The sequence below is a fragment of the Durio zibethinus genome, chromosome 3 (assembly GCF_047325235.1).
Source record: "Durio zibethinus cultivar Kanyao isolate XHJ-2024 chromosome 3, ASM4732523v1, whole genome shotgun sequence".
In the NCBI taxonomy this organism is placed as follows: Eukaryota; Viridiplantae; Streptophyta; class Magnoliopsida; order Malvales; family Malvaceae; genus Durio; species Durio zibethinus.
In genome coordinates this window covers 311,799-333,401 of record NC_143164.1, presented here as the reverse complement: position 1 = coordinate 333,401, position 21,603 = coordinate 311,799, and the positions used below count along the sequence as shown (strand labels likewise).

Below are 21,603 nucleotides of genomic sequence, written 5' to 3'. Positions count from 1 at the left end.
CTCCGTGCTTGATGCATCGAACTGTCAACCCATCATCCTCTTCAATCTCCCCCCATGCGATTATCATACCCTGGGGGCACGATCAGGATCCTGTGCTGCATACCTGAATCGATGCAAACCGGATGTCTCACCATCCCTCATCCATCTCGTGTCTCAAGGGGTTACGAGTCAGACGTCAATCATGGCCAGTGTCCCAAGTGTGCCACCCAATCTTCTATGGCTGCATTGGTGCACAGGTGTTCGATCATGCTCTTGGATGCGAAACATTTAGCGAGCTTGAGCTTTCGACCCCCATTCGTTTAATGTTATGCATTTCATGTGCTCGACACGTATGATGCTTGCACTCTGCGTTAGGCTCTCTCTGCCACTCGATCGATGCATCAAGGCCCACACGGTGCCAACGTCCCAAAGGAATGCTACCTGGTTGATCCAGCCAATAGTCATATGTTTGTCTCAAAGATTAAGCCATGCATGTGTAAGTATGAACTAATTCAGACTGTAAAACTATGAATGGCTCATTAAATTAGTTACAGTTTGTTTAATGGTATCTACTACTTAAATAATCGTAGTAATTCCAGAGCTAATACGTGTAACAAACCTCATCTTCTGGAATGGATGCATTTATTAGATAAAAGGTCGATGCAGGCTATGCTCATTGCTCTGATGATTCATGATAACTTGACAGATCATATGGCTTTTGTGCCGACGACGCATCATTCAAATTTCTACCCTATCAACTTTCGATGGTAGGATAGTTGCCTACTATGGTGGTGATGAGTAACGGAGAATTAGGGTTTGATTTCAAAGAGGGAGCCTGAGTAACGGCAACCAGATCCAAGGAAGGCAGTAGGCGCATAAATTACCCAATCTTGACATGGGGAGGTAGTGACAATAAATAACAATACCGGGCTTTATGAGTCTAGCAATTGAAATGAGTGCAATCTAAATCCCTTAACAAGGATCCATTGAAGGCAAGTCTGGTGCTAGTAGCCACGGTAATTCTAGATCCAATAGTATATATTTAAGTTTTTGCAGTTAAAAAGCTCGTAGTTACAACTAGGGTTGGGTCATCCGATTCGTCTCACGATGAGCATCGGTCTGCTAGTCCCTACTGCCAACGATGCACTCCTAGACTTAATTACTTGGGTCATTCCTCCGATGCTGTTACTTTGAAGAAATTAGAGTGCTTAAAACAAGCCTACGGTTGTATACATTAGCATGGGATAACATCATAGGATTTTGGTCCTATTATGTTGGCCTTCGGGATCGGAGTAATGATTAATAGGGACAATCGAGGGCATTCGTATTTCATAGTCAGAGGTGAAATTCTTAGATTTATGAAAGACAAACAACTGCGAAAGCATTTGCCAAGGATGTTTTCATTAATTAAGAATGAAAGTTGGGGACTCGAAGATGATTAGATACCATCCTAGTCTTAACCATAAACGATGCCGACCAGGGATCGATGGATGTTACTTTTAGGACTCTGCTGGCACCTTATGAGAAATCAAAGTCTTTGGGTTCCAGAGGCAGTATGGTCGAAGGCTGAAACTTAAAAAAATTGATGAAAAGGCATCACCAGGAGTAGAGACTGCGGCTTAATTTGACTCAACACGGTGTAACTTACCAAGTCCAAACATAGTAAGGATTGACAGACTGAAAGCTTTTTCTTGATTCTATGGGTGGTGGTACATGACCATTCTTAGTTGGTAGAGCGATTTGTCTGGTTAATTTCGTTACCGAACGAGACCTCATCCTGTTAACTAGCTACGCAGAGGTGATCCTTCGTGGCTAGCTTCTTAGAGGGACTATGGCCACTTAGGCCAAGGAAGTTTAAGGCAATAACAGGTCTGTGATGCCCTTAGATGTTCTGGGCTGAACGCGTGCTACACTGATGTGTTCAATGAGTCTATAGCCTTGGCCGATAGGCTTGAGTAATCTTTGAAATTTCATTGTGATGGGGATAGATCATTGCAATTGTTGGTCTTCAACAAGGTATTTTTAGTAAGCACTAGTCATCAGCTCACGTTGACTATGTCCCTACCTTTTGTACACACTGGTCGTCGCTCCTACCGACTAATGGTCTAGTGAAGTGTTCAAATAACTGCGACGTGGATGGTTCACCGCTCGTGACGTCATGAGAAGTCCACTGAACCTTATCATTGGGAAGAAGGAAAAGTCATAACAAGGTTTCCGTAGGTGAACTTGCGGAAAGATCATTGTTGAAACCCCACTCGAAGGATGACCTGCGGATGCGTTAACAAAACACTGAGGGGGTGAGGGTGCCCCATGCCTTGAGCCCCTTTCGGCCTCAAGCGGGTAGGACGGTTGCTTTGTACCCCCTATCAGACGGGCGAAATGATCGGTGCCATCTCGCTTGCTGTCGAACAACAAACCTTGACGAGAATCAAGCCAGGGAACCGAAACGAAAATAAAGCACGCAGGCCGTCACATCCTGTTCACGGTGCGTGCGTGGGCAATGTCGTGACTTCTTTTATCATGAAAAAATGAAATGACTCTCGGTAACGGATATCTCAGCTCTTGCATCGATGAAGAACGTAGTGAAATATGATACTTGGTGTAAATTGCAGAATTCCGTGAACCATCGAGTCTTTGAACGCAAGTTGTACCCCAAGCTATTAGGTCAAGGGCACGCCTGCCTTGGTGTGATGCACCGTCGCCCCCCTCTGCCCCCTACCCATTGGGCTTCAGGGGAAGGGGGCGGGTGGAAGATGGCCTCTCGCGATCCCGTCGGTTACGATTGGCCCAAAAGTGATTCCCTAGCAATGACAACACCGTGACCATCGGTGGTAGAGCTCTCAGCGTGCCTCATCCTCGGTGACAAGCACTCATTGTCCATCCGAACCTCGTCAAACCCCCCATATCGCTTGATCGATGCTCACGTCGCTACCCCAAGTCAGGTGGGATCACCTACTGAGTTTAAGCATATCAATAAGCAGAGGAAAAGAAACTTACTAGGATTCCCCTAGTAACGATAAGGAAACTAAGAAGAGCCCAGCTTAAGAATCGGGTGCCCCCAACATTCGAATTGTAGTATGAAGAAAGGTCTTCAGTGACGGACCAGGCCCAAGTCCCCTAGAAAGGGGAGTCGAAGAGGGTGAGAGCCCCGTTGTGTCCGGATCTTGTCGCACCATGAGGTGCTATCAGCGAGTCGGGTTGTTTGGGAATGCAGCCCTAATCAGACGGTAAATTCCATCCAAGGCTGAATACGGGCAAGAGACCGATAGCAAACAAGTACCATGAGGGAAAGATGTAAAGGACTTTGAAAAGATAATCAAAGAGTGCTTGAAATTGCCAAGAAGGAAGCGGATAGGGGCCCAAGATGCATCCCGATCATATGTGGAATGCCAAGAGTTGGTCCGTCGATCCGTTCGGGCTGTGGACCGACATGGGTCACAACGGTAGCCCAAGCACAAGCTTTTGATGTGCCCTTGGAGACGTTGTCTCCGCGATCTTGAAATGCAGCATGGGTCATCTTGACGTGCCTCGACACCTATGTGCTTCCGATGGTAGCCTGTAGGCTCCTCATCCAGTTCGTCTTGAAACACGGACCAAAGAGTCTAACATGCGTGTGAGTCAATGGGCCAGGAAACCCGTAAGGCGTAAGGAAGTTGATTGGTGGGATCCCTCACGGGTGCACCGTTAATCGACCTTGATCTTCTGAGAAGGGTTTGAGTGTGAGCATGCTCGTCGGGACCCAAAAGATGGTGAACTATACTTGAGCGGGGTGAAGCCAGAGAAAACTCTGGTGAAGGCCCGCAGCGATACTGATGTGCAAATCTTTCGTCTGACTTGGGTATAGGGGTGAAAGACTAATCAAATCGTCTAGCATCTAGTTCCTTCTGAAGTTTCCCTTAGGATAGCTAGAGCCCCTAGCTAGTTCTATCGGGTAAAGCTAATGATTAAAGGTATTGGGGGCGCAACACCCTTGATCTATTCTTAAACTTTAAATAGGTAGGACGATACGGTTGCTTCGTTGAGCCATGCCACGAAATTGAGAGCTCCAAGTGGGACTATGGTCACTTAGGCCAAGGAAGTTTGAGGCAATAATAGTCTACAATGCCCTTAGATGTTCCAAGCCACATGTGTGCTACACCAACGAGTCCATAGCATTGGCCAACAAGCTAGGTAATCCTTGAAATTTAATCATGATGGGGATAGATCATTGTAAATGCTGGTCTTCAATGGGGAATTCCTAGTGATCATGAGTCATCACCTTGCATTGACTACAGCCCTACCCTTTGTACACATCACTCGTTGCTCCTACCAATTAAATGTTATGGCAAAGTGTTCAAAAATAGGGAGGTAGAGACAATAAAGAACAATATTGGGCTCTATGAGTTTGGCAATTAGAATGAGTATAATCTAAATTCCTTAGTGAGGATCTATTGGATGGTAAGTCTAATGCCAGCAGCTATGGTAATTCTAGCTCCAATAGTGTATATTTAAGTTGTTGTAGTTAAAAAGCTTATAGCTAAACTAGGGTTAGGTCATCTAGCTTGCCTCACGATGAGCAACGATTTACTCATCCCTATTATCAATAATGTGATCTTGGCCTTATTTGACCGGGTCATTCCTATGGCACTGTTACTTTGAAAAAATCAAAGTGCTCAAGTAAGCCTACACTTGTATACATTAGCATAGGGTAACATCATAGGATTTCAATCCTATTATGTTGGCCTTTGAGATCAGAGTAATGATTAATAGGGACAGTCAGAGGCATTCATATTTCACAGTCAGAGGTGAAATTCTTGGATTTATGAAAGATGAACAACTATGAAAGCATTTACCAATGATGTCTTCATTAATCAAGAATGAAAGTTGGGAGCTTAAAGATGATCAAATACCATCCTAGTGTCAACCATAAATGATGTTGACTATGGGTTGATGGATGTTACTTTTAGGACTCTACCGACACCTTATGAGAAATCAAAGTCTTTGGGTTTCGAAGGGAGTATGTTCGCAAGGCTAAAACTTAAAGAAATTGATGGAAGGGCACCACCAAGAGTGGAGCTTGTAGCTTAATTTGACTCAACATAAAAAAACTTACTAGGTCCATACATAGCAAGGATTGATAGATCAAAAGATCTTTCTTAATTTAATGGGTGGTGTTGCATGGCCATTCTTAGTTGGTAGAGTGATTTGTCTTGTTAATTCCATTAAAGAACGAGACCTCAACTTGCTAACTAGCTACATAAAGGTGATCCTTTGTGGATAGCTTCTTAGAATGACTATGGCCACTTAGGCCAAGAAAGTTTGAGGCAATAATAGGTTTGTGTTGCCCTTAGATGTTTTGGGCTGCATTCACGCTAGACTAATGTATTCAATGAGAGGTAATCTTTGAAATATTATCATAATGGGGATAGATCATTGTAATTGTTGGTCTTGAACAAGGAATTCCTAGTAAGTGTGAGTCATTAGCTCACGTTGACTATGTCCTTACCCTTTGTTCACATCACCCATCACTCTTACTAATTGAATGGTTCGGTGAAGTGTTTGGATCATGGCTATGTGGATGGTTCATTGCTCATAATGTTATAAGAAATCTACTGAACCTTATCATTTAGAGGAAGGAAAAGTCATAACAAGGTTTCTTTAGGTGAACCTATGGAAAGATCATTGTATAAACTTGCTCAATGAACAACCCACAAATGCATTAACAAAACACTAAGGGGGCAAGGGTGCCTTTGTGCCTTAAGCCCCTTCTGACCCTGGGCGTGCATGACGATTGATTTGTTTAGCCTCTCAGGTAGGTGAAATGATCAGTATCATCACTTGTAGCTGAATAACAAACCTTTAACACGAATCGCACTATGAAATTGAAACAAAAAAGAGAACATATGCCATCAACATCCTATTCATAATGTGTGTGCAGGTGACACCGTGACTCCTTTTGTCCTAAAAAACCAAAATGACTCTTAGTAATGGATATCTTAGCTTTTGCATTGATGAAAAATGTAAGAAAATGTGATACTCGAAGTTAATTATAGAATCTTGTAAACCATCAAGTCTTTGAACACAAGTTGCACCCAAGCCATTAGGCTAAAAGCATGTTTACCTGGGTGTCATGCATCGTCTCCCCTTCCAACCCCTCACCCATTGGGCTTCAGTCAGAGGGGTGAAAAATAGCCTTCCGTGATCTCATCGGTGATAGTTGGCCCAAAAGTAAGTCCCCGACAATGATAGCACTGTGACCATCGATGGTAAAGCTCTTGAGGTGCCTTGTCTCTAATGACATGTGCTTGTTGTCCATTTGACCCCATTAGACCACCTATATCTCTCAATCAATGCTTGTATTGTGACCCTAGGTCAAGCAAGATTACACAGTAAGTTTAAGCATATCAATAAGTAGAGGAGAAGAAATTTACCAAGATTTTCCTAAAAACGAAGAGCAAATCAGAAAAAGACCAACTTAAGAATTAGGCACTCACGACATCCGAATTGTAGTCTAGAGAACCATCCTCACCAGTGGACTAGGCCTAACTCCCTTGGAAAAGGATGTCAGAGAGGGTGAGAGCCTCGTTGTGCCTAGACCTTATTGTACCATAAGGCATTGTCAATGAGTTGGGTTATTTAGGACTACAACCCTAATCAGGCAGTAAATTTTATCCAAGGCTAAATATTGGTGAGAGATCGATAGCAAACAAGTACCATTAGGGAAAGATGAAAAGGACTTTGGAAAAAGAGTCAAAGAGTGCTTGAAATTGTTAAAAGGGAAATGGATAGGAACTAGTGATGCACTCCAATTGGATGTAGAAAGGTAAGAGCTGGTCCACTGATTGGCTCTAAATGTGGACTAATGCAAGTCACGATGGTGGCCTAAGCTCAGAGTTTTGATATGCCCACAAAGACATTGTCACTACGATCATGGAATGCAGCATGCACTATCTTGACATACCTCATCACCTATGTGCTCTTGACATTGGCCTATGAGCTCCCTATCTGGCCCATCTTGAAACACAAGTTAAAAAGTCTGATATGTGTGTGAGTCAATGGGCTAGAAAACCTATAAGGCAAAGGAAGTTGATTGGCAGGATCCCTTATGGGTGCATTACCAATTGACCTTGATCTTCAGAGAAGGGTTTGAGTGTGAACATGCCTATTAGGACCCAAAAGATGGTGAACTATGCTTGAGCAAGGCAAAGCCAAAGAAAACTCTAATGGAGGCCCATAGTGATATTAACGTGTCAATTGTTCACCTAACTTGAGTATAGGGGCAAAAAACTAATCAAACTGTCTAGTAGTTGTTTCCCTCTAAAGTTTCCCTCAAGATAGCTAAAGCCCTTAGTGAATTCTATTGGGAAAAGCCAATGATTAGAGGCATCGGGTGCATAATGCCCTTGAGATATTCTCAAACTTTAAATAGGTAGAATAGCACGGCTGCTTCGTTGAGCCATGCCATGAAATTGAGAGCTCAAAGGGAGCCAATTTTGGTAAGCAAAATTGCCGATGCAGGATGAATCAAAAGCCAGGTTATGGTGCCTAATTGCATGCCAACCTAGAACCCACAAAGGGTGTTGGTTGATTAAGATGGTAGAACTATCACAAAACCCAAGGTGTAAGTGTAGATGGAGTGGCCATCAGTGCAGATCTTGGTGGTAGTGGTGAATATTCAAATGAGAACTTTGAAGGCTAAAAAAGGGAAAGGTTCCAAGTGAACAACACTTGCACATCGGTTAGTCAAACCTAAGAGATGGGGAAGCCCATTTGATAGCGTGTCTAGTGCGAGCTTCGAAAGGGAATTAGGTTAAAATTCTTGAATTGGGACACAATGGCTTACAATAATGTTAAAAAGTTTAAAGATGTTGGTAGAGGCCTCGATAAGAGTTATCTTTTTTATTTAATGACCTACCCACCCTAAAAATAGCTCAACCAAAGGTAAGGTCTAGTAGCTAGAAGAGCACTGAACATCATGCAATGTCTAGTACACCATTGGTGGCCCATGAAAATTCAAAGGAGTAAGTGCCATTCATGCCCTATCATACTCATAACAGTATTAGGTCTCCAAGGTGAACAACCTTTGGTAGTTAGAATAATGTAGGCAAGGGAAGTCAGCAAAATGGATTCATAACCTTGGGAAAAAGATTGGGTCTGAGGGCTAGGCATAGGGGTCCTAGTCTCGAACCTAGTGACTACTGGTGCACTACTTGAGCTGCTCATCGAATGACAAATAATCGATTCAGAGCTAGTATAGACAAGGCGAATCTAACTGCTTAATTAAAATAAAGCATTGTGATGGTCCCTGTAGATGCTCACAGAATGTAATTTTTGCCTAATGCTATGAATGTTAAAGCAAAGAAATTCAACCAAACGTGGCTAAATGGTGGGAGTAACTATGACTCTTTTAAGGTAGCCAAATGCCTTGTCATCTAATTAGTGACATACATGAATGGATTAACAAGATTCCCACTATCCCTATCTACTATCCAGTGAAGCCACAGCCAAGGGAATGGGCTTGGAAAAATCTACTAGAAGAGAAGACCATATTGAGCTTGACTCTAATATGACTTTCTAAATGACTTAAGAGGTGTAGTACAAATGGGATCCTTTAGGAAAAATTGAAATTCAACTACTTTTAATGTTATTTTACATATTTCATGAATCGAAGGCTTGGCACAACCTTTTCTTTTAGACCCAAGATCAGCCTTAATTGATCAATATGGGCAAAAGACATTATCAGGTGGGGAGTTTGGCTAGGGTGGCACATCTGTTAAAAGATAATGCAAGTGCCCTAAGATGAGCTCAACTAGAACAGAAAGTGTGGTCTTCGCAAATGACTTAAATATGTGATGGGGTGTTGTAAGCAGCCAAGTGGCCTTGGAACCACAATCCATTAAGATTCAACCCTTTGTCACTTTGATTCATCCCTCCCCCAATGACACTCACTGAAGTCCTCTCACTTGATTGTTTTACACCATATCCCTCTAAGGTTAGGGATGAATGGTGTTCTCCATTGCAACTGATTTAGTCAGGTGATGACATTCCTATCTTAAGCATCTAAGTACATGATAACTAAATGCCCTTGGTATTTGTTATAGTGACAGGCTTACCTTGGTGCAAGCACTTACCTTGAACTCCATCGGCACACCCTAGCCCTTGGTCTAGGTTATTGCCTTAAACACCATCAACAGCATCTGGCCCTTGGTTGGTGCAGGCAATTGCATCCAACACCATTAACAAATGCTGGCCCATTGTTGCCTTGAGCACCATCAGTAGATGCTGGCCCCTTAATGTGGGATGTTGCCTTAGACACCATCACCAAATGCTAGCACTTGCCTCAACCACTATTAGCACAAGCAAGCCCTTCGTACGGATTGTTGCCTCAGACACCTTTTTGGTAGATGCTAGCATTTGGTACAGCATATGTACCATGAACCTCTCACCTAAGGCACTTGTCTACCCCTCGATCACCATCAGCACCAAATGACACTTGGTGTATGTGTCACTGGCTTTAGTCTTAAGTCAAACTTTATGCGACCTTGGACAGGGAATTGATTTCATCTGCCAAACTCAACCTACAAAACTCTAGTGCTTAGCATAATTCTAGCTTGTGAAAAATTATGCTATAGTACTGGGCCTTCAAGAAGCCCACAACTGTGATCCTCCCAAGACTATGTTCAGGTGTGCACACATTTGGTTCTAAATGTGCACTCATGACTTAGTCATCAGTGCCTGCATTTAGGTTTGACCATGCACCTGCACCTTGATCATTAGTGCCAACACCTGGGTCTGATTGTGTGCCCACGCATCCCTCACTAGTGCCCACACATAGTCCTGGCTCAATTCTGCCAAGCCTTAACATCATGCTTGAGCCTTTAGAGTCTTGATCACTGCCCATAACATTGTTTTAGGCTAGTCCCCTAAGACCTAAGCCTCTAATAAGCCTCAAGGCCTAGTCCTTATAGCTGTTAGACCTTAACCCACTAGAGCTAGAACTATTTTTTAACTTGGAAAAAACCCTCAAGCCTAGACCTACTTGTAGACTGTGACATATGCACATGCCTTGACCATCATCGAGACATGTTGGCCCTTGGTCTTGGCATATGCTTGGACCACCATCAGCACATGTTGAGCCGTGCATCACACGTGGGTATCCCAGCCTCGGGCAACACACCATGTCTACCACAACTTGGTAATGGGTGGGTTTAGGCACATCTTCTTATTTCTGCAATGCCAATGCTATTTTTATGGCTTGTAAATTAATATAAGAGTTCATCAGTACCTGCACCTAGGCTTGGCTCAATTATGCCAAACATGAACACCATGCCTAAGCCTCTAGAGTCTTGATCACTACCCATACCATTGTTCTAAGCTAGTTTCCCATGACTTGGGCCTCTACTAGGCTTCAAGGCCTGGTCTTTTTGGTTGTCAAACCTTGTCTTGCTAGAGCTGGAATTGCTCATTAAGTTAGAGAGAACCTCAGGGCTTGGACCAACTTATAGACCATGACATATGCACATGCCTCGAGCACTGTTACGACGTGTTGGCCCTTAGTCTTGGCACATGTTTTAATGACCATTAGCATATGATAGGCTGTGCACTACCACAGGTATCTTGGGCCCAGGCTGTAGGTCGGTTTAGGTTATATTTTTGCCATGCTAATGCCATTTTTATGGTTTGTAAATTCATAAAAGTGTTCACCAGTGCTCAAACTTGGGCCTGGCTCAATTCTACTAAACATGAATAATGTGCCAGAACCTTTGGAGTCTTGATTGCTACCCATACCACTATTTTGGGCTAGTTCCCCATGACTTGAGCCTCTAGTAGGCCTTAAGGCCTGGTTCAATAGCTGTTGGACCTTGTCCTGCTAGAACTAGAATGGCTCTTTAACTCGAAGAGAACCCCTAGGCCTAGACCAGTGTGTAGACTATGACACATGCACATGCCTCAACCACCATCAAGACCTGTTGGCCCTTGGTCTTGACATATGCTTTGACCACCATTGGTACATGCTGGCACTTTGTGCGGTAGTTCCCTTGAACACCTTTGGCACATGCTAGGCCATGCACCATGAATAGGTATCCTAGCCCCTTATTGTACACCACGATTGAGCTATAGGTGGGATCAAGTGCATTTTCATATTTTTACAAAGCCAGTACCTTTTTTATGGCTTGTAAATTCATATTAGTGCTCACTAGCGTCTGCACATAGGCCTAGATCATTTTTACCAAACTTGAACACTGTGCCTAAGCCTATAAAGTCTTGACCACTGCTCGTATGTCATGATTCAACCTTGTAGAGGGCCATAACTAGGCATAGGATGTCATGAGCCACCCAAATATAGGGCCATGACCAAGCATAGGATGTGCCAAAGAGGAGGTTAGATTTCATGTGCTAGGAAAAATGTCCCCATTTCAAACATTGTAATGGTTCGAGGTAGCATAGCTATAAAATCTCTTAAGCTCTTTAAAGAGGGTGAGCAGTTGGCATATTACTAGGCTACATCATTGGCTAGGATATTGAACTATCTTTGGTTGACTTGTGTGGAAACATCCATCCAAGTGTTGTATGGTCTATTGCTTCATTGAGAGAAAGCTTAGTCTATGACATGTGGTATTAGAGCACTATTGAAAAGTGCTAGAGATGGCTACAAGTGGTGGATTTAATGACTGACAAAGGATTGAAAAGCTTAAAGCCACAATGGTTACCTTTAAACCTAATGTGGTAACTTATGGTTGACTGAGGTAGATTGAGACATCCCAATGGGAGTTGTCTAATACTCTACATAGATTGGGTGAGGAGACCAGAGATGCCTTGAGTTTCCTTTAGAGAGAATTTGAGAAGCTTAGGGCCCAAGTGAGTGTGCTACAAATGGCTATGGCTAGGTTAAGTTCTAGCTCAATAGAGAAAGGGAAAAGGGCCAAAGTGTTGGAGCCTTGATGTTATGAGGGGCCAAGAGATGCCAAAGAGCTTGCAAACTTCCTATTTGACATAGAAAAATAATTTTGAAATGTACACATAAAATCAAAGGAGGATAAGGTTGCAATGGCTTCATGTACCTTGATAGGGATGCCAAGCTATGTTGGCATTCAAAATTTGTAAATGATGAATGCCCTATCAAAACTTGGGTGGATCTTAAGCAAGAGTTGAAAAACCAATTCTTTCTTGAGAATGTGAAGTATATAGCCCAAAGGAAGCTTCAAGAATTTATGTAAATAGAATGGTACAAGAGTTTGTGAGGAGCTTTCCTACCCTAATGTTGGACATTAAAGACATCTCTAAAAAAGACAAGATGTTTTATTTCCTTGAAGGCCTTAAACCTTAGGCCAAGATAAAATTGCAAACACAAAAGGTGCAAGATGTGGCCATAGTGATGGCTACCAATAAACATCTTAATGACTGTAACAATGGGCCCTAAAAATGAATGAACCTTCCATCAGGTGGTAGTAACTCTAACTTTGGAAATAAGGGAAAGATGGCCAAAATGGACTGACCCTTCTATGGGGGATCAGATAAGAGGCCTCCTAGTCGAGACAATACCCAACCCAAGTTAAACAATTCATTGAATTTCAAGTTGAAGCAACCACTAGCTTGTTTCCTATGCCAAAGGCCACATTTGGTGGCTAAATGCCCATATAGAGATGCCTTTAATACTCTAAGATCCTTTCTCAAAAGTCTTTCAAAGTGCCTAAAACTATCAAAAAAGTTAAAGAGGAACCTATAAGGATGGGCTCAATATGGTTTCTTAGTGCTCATTGTACCCAACTAAACATGATAAAAAAAAAACTTGAGAGAGGTCTGATGTATGTGGACCTAGTACTCGATGGTAAAACCACAAAGGCCATGATAGATAAGGGTGCAACTAATACCTTTATCACACTAGAGGAAGCACAAAAGGTGTGGTTTCAAGGTTAATAAGGACTATTGGCAAATGAAAGTGGTTAACTCACCAACCTTTGCAATTAGTGGAAGCTCTAAGAGTGTGATGACCAAGTTAAGGCTATAAAAAGGAAATGTAGACTTCATAGTATCCTCATAGATGACTTTGATGTTGTCCTAGGATTGGACTTTATGATGTTGGCTCAAGCAATCTCAATCCCCACTGCTAGGTTTTTATTATTCTTTGAGGAGTGGTCGCATATTATGCTAGTCACGATCTTCTCTAAAAGTGGGAAGAGTGGGAAGAAAATGATTTCAGCATACAATTCAAGAAAAAGGTAAAGAGAGAGAAGCCATTTTATGTTGCCATACAAATTTACAATGATGGGATTAAGCTAGAATTGATACTTGATGGGTGTAAAAAGTATTGGAAAAGTTTGAGAATGTGATGCTAGAGCAATTTTCCAAGGTTTTATCTCTTTGAAGATCAATGGACCATGAGATTAAGCTTCTCCTAATAGTTAAGCTACTAGCTAAAGGCCTATATTGCATGGCTCCACTAGAGTTGGCTAGAGGCCTTTGGTATGGGCATTACCTCGACCACCATTGGCACATGCTAGCTCTAAGTGTGAGCACATGCCAACCCTTGGTGCAAGCATATACCTTGATTAGCATTGGCACAATCTGGACCAAATGTGAGCACATGCCTTAATTGGCATTGGTAGAAGATGGCCCTTAGTGTAGGTAGTTGCCTCAAACACCATCGACACATGTTGGCCCTTGCTACTAGCACTTGCTTCAAACACCATTAGCATATGCTAGGCCTTGGTGAAGGCACATGCCTTGACCACCATCGGCACATACAGACCTTTGGTGTAGGATATGCCTGTTTGAAAAAAGTGCCCCCATTTTAGACCCTTTAATGTTTACTACCAGTACATCTATAAAATCTCTCATGCTCTTTAGGTGTTCATGATGGGCCTATCATTATGTACATTTACGGCAACATCCTTACAGGAAAATCTAGGCCATGCATGCCTTTTGGCCATGTTGTCTGATGATTGGTTGCTTTGGTGACTCGTAGGCACCCATGGCCTCGATCGATTGGCATGCATACGTAAAAAAGGCTTAGTTATGCCAAGCTCAAGCCTATGCCTACAGTTGATGCTACCTTAAACCCCAAACCAAGCCTTGAATTAGGTAATGGCACTTTGGGTTAGTGCAAGCAGAAGCTACGGTTACAGGCTTGGTCTAGCCTAGTCTATCAGGTCTTTGGCAATATCATGGTCTTTTTTCATCGATCACAAAAATGCCTAGGCCTAATCGAGCCCATGCATGCAGCTGATGCTGCCCAAGGCCCTAGGAACAAGTTTATGAATCGACCAATGTCTTTTTTGGATGGTGACAACAGAGCTTGTGTGTACAGTCCTGGCCAGACTAAGCATTAGGGATGCATGCCATTGTTGCCTATTGGATGGCAGGGGCAATCTCATGGGCATTGCTTGTGCTTTTCCCATGCCAAGCAATTGTGCCATGGCCTCGTACGTTGTTTCATCTGCTCGCTCATCGAATAATTGATTGGGTGGTTATAGACCAGCGTGCATGGATGCTACCACTTGTAGTAATAGGCATAAAAGTGGTGCAATGGTTGTGCATGTTGGCAAGCTTTGAGCTTTATGCATCATCCATTTCAATCTACCCCTATATGGTCATCATAACTTGGGGGTACAATTAGGATTCTATGCCGTATGCTGAAATTAATGGAAATCGAATATCTTGTCATCCCTTATCAATCTTATGTCATTAGGGGCTATGAGTCAGACCTTAATCATAACTCATGACCCAATTATGCCATTGTTGCCTATTGGATAGTAGGGGCAATCTCATGGACATTGCTTGTGTTTTTCCCATGCCAAGCAATTTTGACATGGCCTCGTGCCTTGTTTCATCTGCTTACTCATTGAATAATCGATTGGGTGGGTTATAGACTAGTGTGTGTGGATGCTACCTTGTAGTAATAGGCATAAGAGTGGTGCTATGGTTGTGCATATTGGCAGGCTCCAAGCTTGATGCATCAAACTATTGACCCATCATCCATTTCAATCTATCCCTTTATGGTCATCATACCTTCGGGGTGCTATTAGGATCCTATGCCGCATACTAAATCAATGGAAACAGGATGTCTTGCCATCCCTCATCAATCGTATGTCCTTAGAGGCTACGAGTCAAAACTCAATCATGCCTCGTGACCCAATTATGCCACCCAAACCGCCATGGCTATATTGATGCACTGGTGTTCGATAATGCTCTTAGATGTGGAACATTTTGTGGGCATGGGCTCTCGACCTTGCTCATTTAATGCTATGCATTTTATGTGTTTAACATGCAAGACATTTGTGCTCCATGTTGGCTCTCTTTGCTGCTTAATTGGTGCATTGAGGCCTATGTGGTGTTATGAACTAATTCATATTGTGAAACTGCGAATGGCTTATTAAATTAGTTATAGTTTATTTGATCGTATCTACTACTCAGATAACCATAGTAATACTAGAGCTAATACGTGTAGAAACCCCAACTTCTAAAAGGTATGCATTTATTAGATAAAAGGTCGACGCGAGCTTTGCCCATTATTTTGATGATTCATGATAACTTCATGGATTGCATGGCCTTTGTGCTGTGCTAGCAACACATCATTCAAATTTTTGCCTTATGAAGTTTCAATGCTAGGATTGTGGTCTATTATAGTGGTGATGGGTGATAGAGAGTTAGGGTTTGATTCTGGAGAGGGAGCTTGAGAAATAGCTACCACATCCAAGGAAGGCAATAGGAGCAGAAATTACCCAATCTTGACATAGGGAGTTAGTGACAATAAATAATAATATTGAGCTTTATGAGTCTAGCAATTGGAATGAGTACAATCTAAATCCCTTAGCGAGGGCAAGTCTAGTGCCAATAGCCATAGTAATTCTAGCTCCAATAGCACAAATTTAAATTGTTGCAGTTAAAAAGCTCATAGTTAGAGCTAGGGTTAAGTCATCTGGTCTGCCTCACAATATGCATCGATTTACTTGTCCCTACCATTGGCAATGTGCCCTTGGCCTTAACTACTGGGTCATTCCTCTGACACTGCTACTTTGAAGAAACTAGAGTGCTTAAAGCAGGCCCTTGCTTGTATGCATTAGCACGGGATAACATCATAGGATTTTAGTCTTATTGCATTGGCCTTCGAGATCAAAGTAATGATTAACAGAGATGATCAGGGACATTTGTATTTCATAGTCCAAGGTGAAATTCTTAGATTTATAAGAGATGAACAACTACAAAAGCATTTACCATTGATATTTTTATTAATCAAGAATGAAAGTTAAGGGCTAAAACATGATCAGATACCATCCTAGTCTCTACCATAAATGATGCCAACTAGGGATCAATAGATGTTATTTTTAGGACTCTACTAGTACCTTATGAGAAATCAAAGTCTTTGGGTTTCAGAGGGAATATGGTCATAGGGCTAAAACTTAAAAAAATTGATAGAAGGGCACCATTAGGAGTAGAGCCTATAGCTTAATTTCAGTCAACCTAGGGAAACTAACCTAGTCTACACATAGTAAGGATTGACAAATTGAGAGCTTTTTATTGATTCTATGGGTGGTGGTGCATGGCCGTTCTTAGTTGGTGGAGTGATTTGTCTAGTTAATTCTATTAATGAACAAGATCTCAACCTACTAACTAGCAACACAGAGGTGATTCTTCATGGCTAGCTTCTTAGAGGGACTATGGCCGTTTAGGCTAAGGAAGTTTGAGGGAATAACAGGTCTATGACACCCATAGATGTTCTAGGCTACTCATACACTACACTGATGTATTAAACAAGTCTATAGCCTTGGTTGACACACTCGGGTAATCTTTGAAATTTCATCATGATGGGGATAGTTCATTGCAATTGTTAGTTTCAACAAGAAATTCCTAGTAAGCATGAGTATTCAACTCATGTTGACTATGTTCTTGCCTTTGTAGACACCACATATTGCTCTTACCGATTGAATGGTCTGGTGAAGTGTTTGGATCATGGTGATATGGATGCTTCGTTGCCAAAGATGTTGTAAGAAGTCTATTGAATATTATCATTTAGAGGAAGGAGAAGTCATATCAAGGTTTTCATAGGTGAAACTATAAAAGGATCATTGTCGAAACTTATTCATCGAATGACATACAAACGCATTAATGAAACACCTAGGGATGAGGGTGCCTTTATGCCCTAAACCCCTTTTAGCCTCATGCATATGTAGCGGTTGATTCGTTTTGCCTTCTAAGTGGGTGACATGATTGGTATCATTGCCTATGGCTGAATAATGAACCCCTGACATGAATCACACCAAGGAACCCTAATGAAAAAAAGCATGTGTGCCATTGCCATCTCATTTGCGATGTTTGTGAGGGCGACACCATGACTCTTTCTATCATGAAAAACCAAAATGACTATTTGTAATAGATATATTGGTTCTTTCATCAATGAAGAATATAGCAAAATGCGATACTTGGTGTGAATTGCAGAATCCCATAAATCATTGAATCTTTGAATGCAAGTTGCTTCCCATTCCATTAAGCCAAGGGCATGTCTACCTGGGTGCCATGCATTGTTGCCTTTACACCCCTTACCCATTGGGCTTTTTGGTGAAGGCATAGAAGATGGCCTCCCATGATCTCATCGATCATGGTTGGCCCAAAAGTGAGTCTTTGGCAATGATAGCACCAACCATCAATGGTAAAGCTCTTGATCTGCCTCATCTCCTATGACATGCACTCATTGTCTATCTAGACCCCATCAGGCCCCTTGCATCACTCAGTCAATGCTTGCATCACCACCCTAGGTCAGGTGAGATTACCTATTGAGTTTAAGCATATCAATAAGTGGTGGAAAAAAAACTTACCAGGATTCCCCTAGTAATGGCAAGCAAACTAGAAAGAGCCTAGCTTGAGAATCAGGCACCCCTAGTATCCAAATTGTAGTCTAGAGAAGCATCTTTAGTGGTAGACGAGGCCTAAGTCCCCTGAAAAGGGGCACCAAAATAGGTAAGAGCCCTATTATGCCTAGACCCTATCCTATAATGAGGTGCAGTCTGTAAGTCAGGTTGCTTGGGAATGCAACCCAAATCGAGCAGTAAATTTTATCCAACGCTAAATGCAGGTGAGTGACCAATAGCAAAAAAGTACCATAAAGGAAAGATGAAAAGGTCTTTGAAAAGAGATTTAAATAGTGCTTGAAATTGTTATGAAGGAAGTAAATGGGGGTTGGCTATGCACTTTGGTTAGACATGGAATGGCGAGAGTAGATCTGTAGATCGACTCGAAGCATGGACCAATGCGGGTCATGGTGGTGACCTAAGCCTAGGCTTTTGATATGCCTATGAAGATGTCATTTTTGTAATTGTGGAATGCAACACAAGTCATCTCAATGTGCCTTGGCACTCGTATGCTCCTGACATTGGCCCGTAGGCTCCCCATCCGGCCTATCTTGAAACATGAACCAAAGAGTCAGACATGTGTGCAAGTCAACAAGCTAGATAACCCATAAGGTGCAAGAAAGCTAATTGGTGAGATCCCTCATGAGTGCACCACTGACTGACCTTGATCTTCTGAGAAGGGTTCGAGTGTAAGCATGCCTATTGGCACTGAAAAATGGTGAACTATGCTCGAGTAGGGTAAAGTTAGAGAAAAATCTAATAGAGGCCTTCAGTGATATTAACATGCAAATCATTCATCTGACTAGGGTTTAAGGGTGAAAGACTAATCAAACCATCTAGTAGCTAGTTCCCTCTGAAGTTTACCTTAAGATAGTAAGAGCCTTTAGCAAGTTCTATCGGGTAAAGCTAATTATTAGAGGCATCAAGGGTGCAATGCCTTCAACATACTCTCAAACTTTAAATAGGTAGGATGGTGCAGCTACTTCATTGAGTCGTGCCACAGAATCGAGAGCTCTAAGTGGGCCATTTTTGGTAAACAAAACTGGCAATAAGGGATGAACTGAAAGCTGAGTTATGGTGCCCAACTGCATGCTGACCTAGAACCCATAAAGGGTGTTGGTCGATTAAGATAGTTGGATAGGGTTCATGAAAGTTAAAATCCACTGAGTGTGTAACAACTTACTTATCGAATCAACTAGCCTAAAAAATGGATGGCATTTAAATGTGTGACCTATATGCAACTATTAGAGTAAAGGCAAACACCAGGCCCCAATGAGTAGAAGGGCATGATGGTTACTACAAAGCCAGGGGCATGAGCCCCATGGAGTAGCCTCGGTGCAAATCTTGGTGGTAGTAACAAATATTCAAATAAGAACATTAAATGCTAAAAAGGGGAAAGGTTCCATGTGAATTGCACTTGCACATGGGTTAGTCAATCCTAAAAGATGGGGGAAGCCTATCCGATAATACGTCCAATGTGAGCTTTTAAAAGGGAATTGAGGTAAAATTCTTGAACTAAGATCCATAGGCTGACAGCAATATTAGGTAGTCTAAAGGTGTTGGAGAAAGCCTTGGAAAGAGTTATCTTTTTTATTTATAGCCAGCCTACCCTAGAAATGACTCAGCCAGAGGTAAGGTCTAGAAATCGAAAGAGCATCACAAGTCACATGATGTTTGGTGTACCCTCAGTGACCCTTAAAAATCTAGAAGACTAAGTGCTCTCCATGCCCGGTCATATTCATAATCGCATCACTCTCCAAAGAGAACAACCTTTAGTCAATGGAACAATATAGGCAAGGGAAGTCAGCAAAATGGATCCATAACCTCAAGAAATGGACTGGCTTTGAAGGCCAAGCATGGGGTCGTAATCCCAAACTCATTGGCTATTGATGCACTACTCGAGCTACTCTCATGGTAACAATGGGTCGTTGTGTGTTGATCAAGGATGGACTTGGAAAGGCTTCCTTGAAGGCTTTCCCCAGGCAATGAATAGTCGACTTAGAATTGATACGGATAAGGGGAATCTAACTATTTAATTAAACAAAGCATTACAATGGTCCCTACAAATACTTATGTAATGTGATTTCTACCCAGTGCTCTAAATGTCAAAGTGAAGAACTCAACGAAGTGAGGGTAAATGACAGGACTAGCTATGACTCTCTTATGGTAGCCAAATGCCTCGTCATCTAATTAGTGAGCACATGAATGGATTAACACAATTCCCATTGTCCCTATCTACTATCCAATGAAACCACAATCAAAAGAATGAGCTTGGCAAAATCAACAGGGAAAGAAAACCCTATTCAGCTTGACTTTAGTCCAACATTTTGAAATGAATTGAGAGGTGTAGGATAAGTGGGAACCCTAAGTCAAAATTGAAATACCACAACTTTTAACATTATTTTACTTATTCATGAATCAGAGGTAGGGCATAACCCCTTTTATTTGGCTTAAGGCCAACTTTGATCGATCGATTAGGGTAAAAGACATTGTCAGGTGGGGAGTTTGGCTGGGGTAACACATCTATTAAAAGATAATGCAGGTGTCCTAAGATAAGCTCAATGAGAATAGAAATCTTATATGGAACAAAAGGATAAAAGCTTATTTGATTTTGATTTCCAGTAGGAATAAACTATGAAATTGTGGCTTGTTAATCCTATAGACCTTCATAATTTGAAGCTAGAGGTGTCAAAAAAGTTATCAAAAGGATAACTGGCTTATGATAGACAAGTGTTCATAGTTATGTTGCTTTTTGATCCTTCAATGTTGGCTCTTCCTATCATTGTGAAGCAAAATTCACCAAGTGTTGGATTGTTCACCCACCAAGAAGGAATGTGACCTAGGTTTACACCATCATGCGATAGGTTAGTTTTACCATACTAATGGTAGCATCACAAAAATAATTCAACCTAATACGAGAGGAATCGTTGATTCGTGCATTTGGTTATCCCACTTGGTTGAAAAGCTAGTGGCATGAAGCTACCATGCATTTGATTATGATTGAATGCCTCTACATTAGAATCTAGGTTAGAAAAGACACATGCATCTATTGCCCAACTATCGACCAATAGTAGAGGCCTATGCCTTGAAGGGCACATGTCATAGGTGCACCTATGACATAGCAAACAAGCCATATAGGCCTCCTTGGAGCTCAATGCCCATCGAATGGTGGGAAAAATCCTTTGTAGATGACTTAAATACAAGATAGGGTGTTGTAAGTGGCATAATGGCCTTGTTGCCATGATCCACTAAGATTCAACCTTTTTGTTGCTTTGATTCACCCCTCCCCCCACCATAGCCACTGAAGTCCTCTGACTTTATTTTTTTTTTTCACCACACCTTACTAGGTTTCAGGATGAATGGTGTTCTCTATTGCAATTGATTTAGTCCGGTGATGATGTCCCTTCCTTGAGCATACAAGTAAACAATAATTGAATGCTCTTGATATTTATTACAGTGATGGGCTCACTTTTGGTGCAGGCACTTGCCTTGACCTTCATTGGCACATGTTGGCCCCAATGCAAGTTGTTGCCTCGAGACCATCAATAGCATTTAGCTCTTGGTTGGTGCAGGCAATCGCATCCAACACCATCTACAGCTGCTAGGCCCTAGGTGTGAGATGTTACCTTAGACACCAAAGCTAGATGTTGGCACTTGCCTTAACCATCATCGATATAAGTGGGCCTTTGTTGTGGGTTGTTGCCTTAAACACCTCTTTGGTAAATACTGACACTTGGTGTAGCATGTGTACCATAAACCTCCCACCCAAGGCACTTGTCTGCCCCTTGATTACCATTGA

General features: G+C 42.0%; 3 non-coding genes and 5 pseudogenes across 3 annotated transcripts; all 8 read left to right on the top strand.

Annotated features, from left to right (window-relative positions):
* Window positions 1-417: 417 nt before the first annotated feature.
* On the top strand, window positions 418-2,222 carry LOC149519421 (18S ribosomal RNA; annotated as a pseudogene).
* A 292-nt stretch (window positions 2,223-2,514) lies between these two features.
* LOC149519420 (5.8S ribosomal RNA) lies at window positions 2,515-2,670 on the top strand. The gene has a single exon (XR_016341193.1). It is a non-coding gene; the product is annotated as a 5.8S ribosomal RNA (ribosomal RNA).
* A 1,547-nt stretch (window positions 2,671-4,217) lies between these two features.
* LOC149519419 (18S ribosomal RNA) lies at window positions 4,218-5,643 on the top strand (annotated as a pseudogene).
* Window positions 5,644-5,934: 291 nt separating this feature from the next.
* On the top strand, window positions 5,935-6,089 carry LOC149519418 (5.8S ribosomal RNA; annotated as a pseudogene).
* A 254-nt stretch (window positions 6,090-6,343) lies between these two features.
* On the top strand, window positions 6,344-8,047 carry LOC149519417 (25S ribosomal RNA; annotated as a pseudogene).
* A 7,182-nt stretch (window positions 8,048-15,229) lies between these two features.
* Window positions 15,230-17,027, top strand: LOC149519416 (18S ribosomal RNA; annotated as a pseudogene).
* Window positions 17,028-17,317: 290 nt separating this feature from the next.
* On the top strand, window positions 17,318-17,473 carry LOC149519415 (5.8S ribosomal RNA). The gene has a single exon (XR_016341265.1). It is a non-coding gene; the product is annotated as a 5.8S ribosomal RNA (ribosomal RNA).
* A 229-nt stretch (window positions 17,474-17,702) lies between these two features.
* On the top strand, window positions 17,703-21,080 carry LOC149519414 (25S ribosomal RNA). The gene has a single exon (XR_016341215.1). It is a non-coding gene; the product is annotated as a 25S ribosomal RNA (ribosomal RNA).
* The last annotated feature ends 523 nt before the right edge of the window (window positions 21,081-21,603 follow it).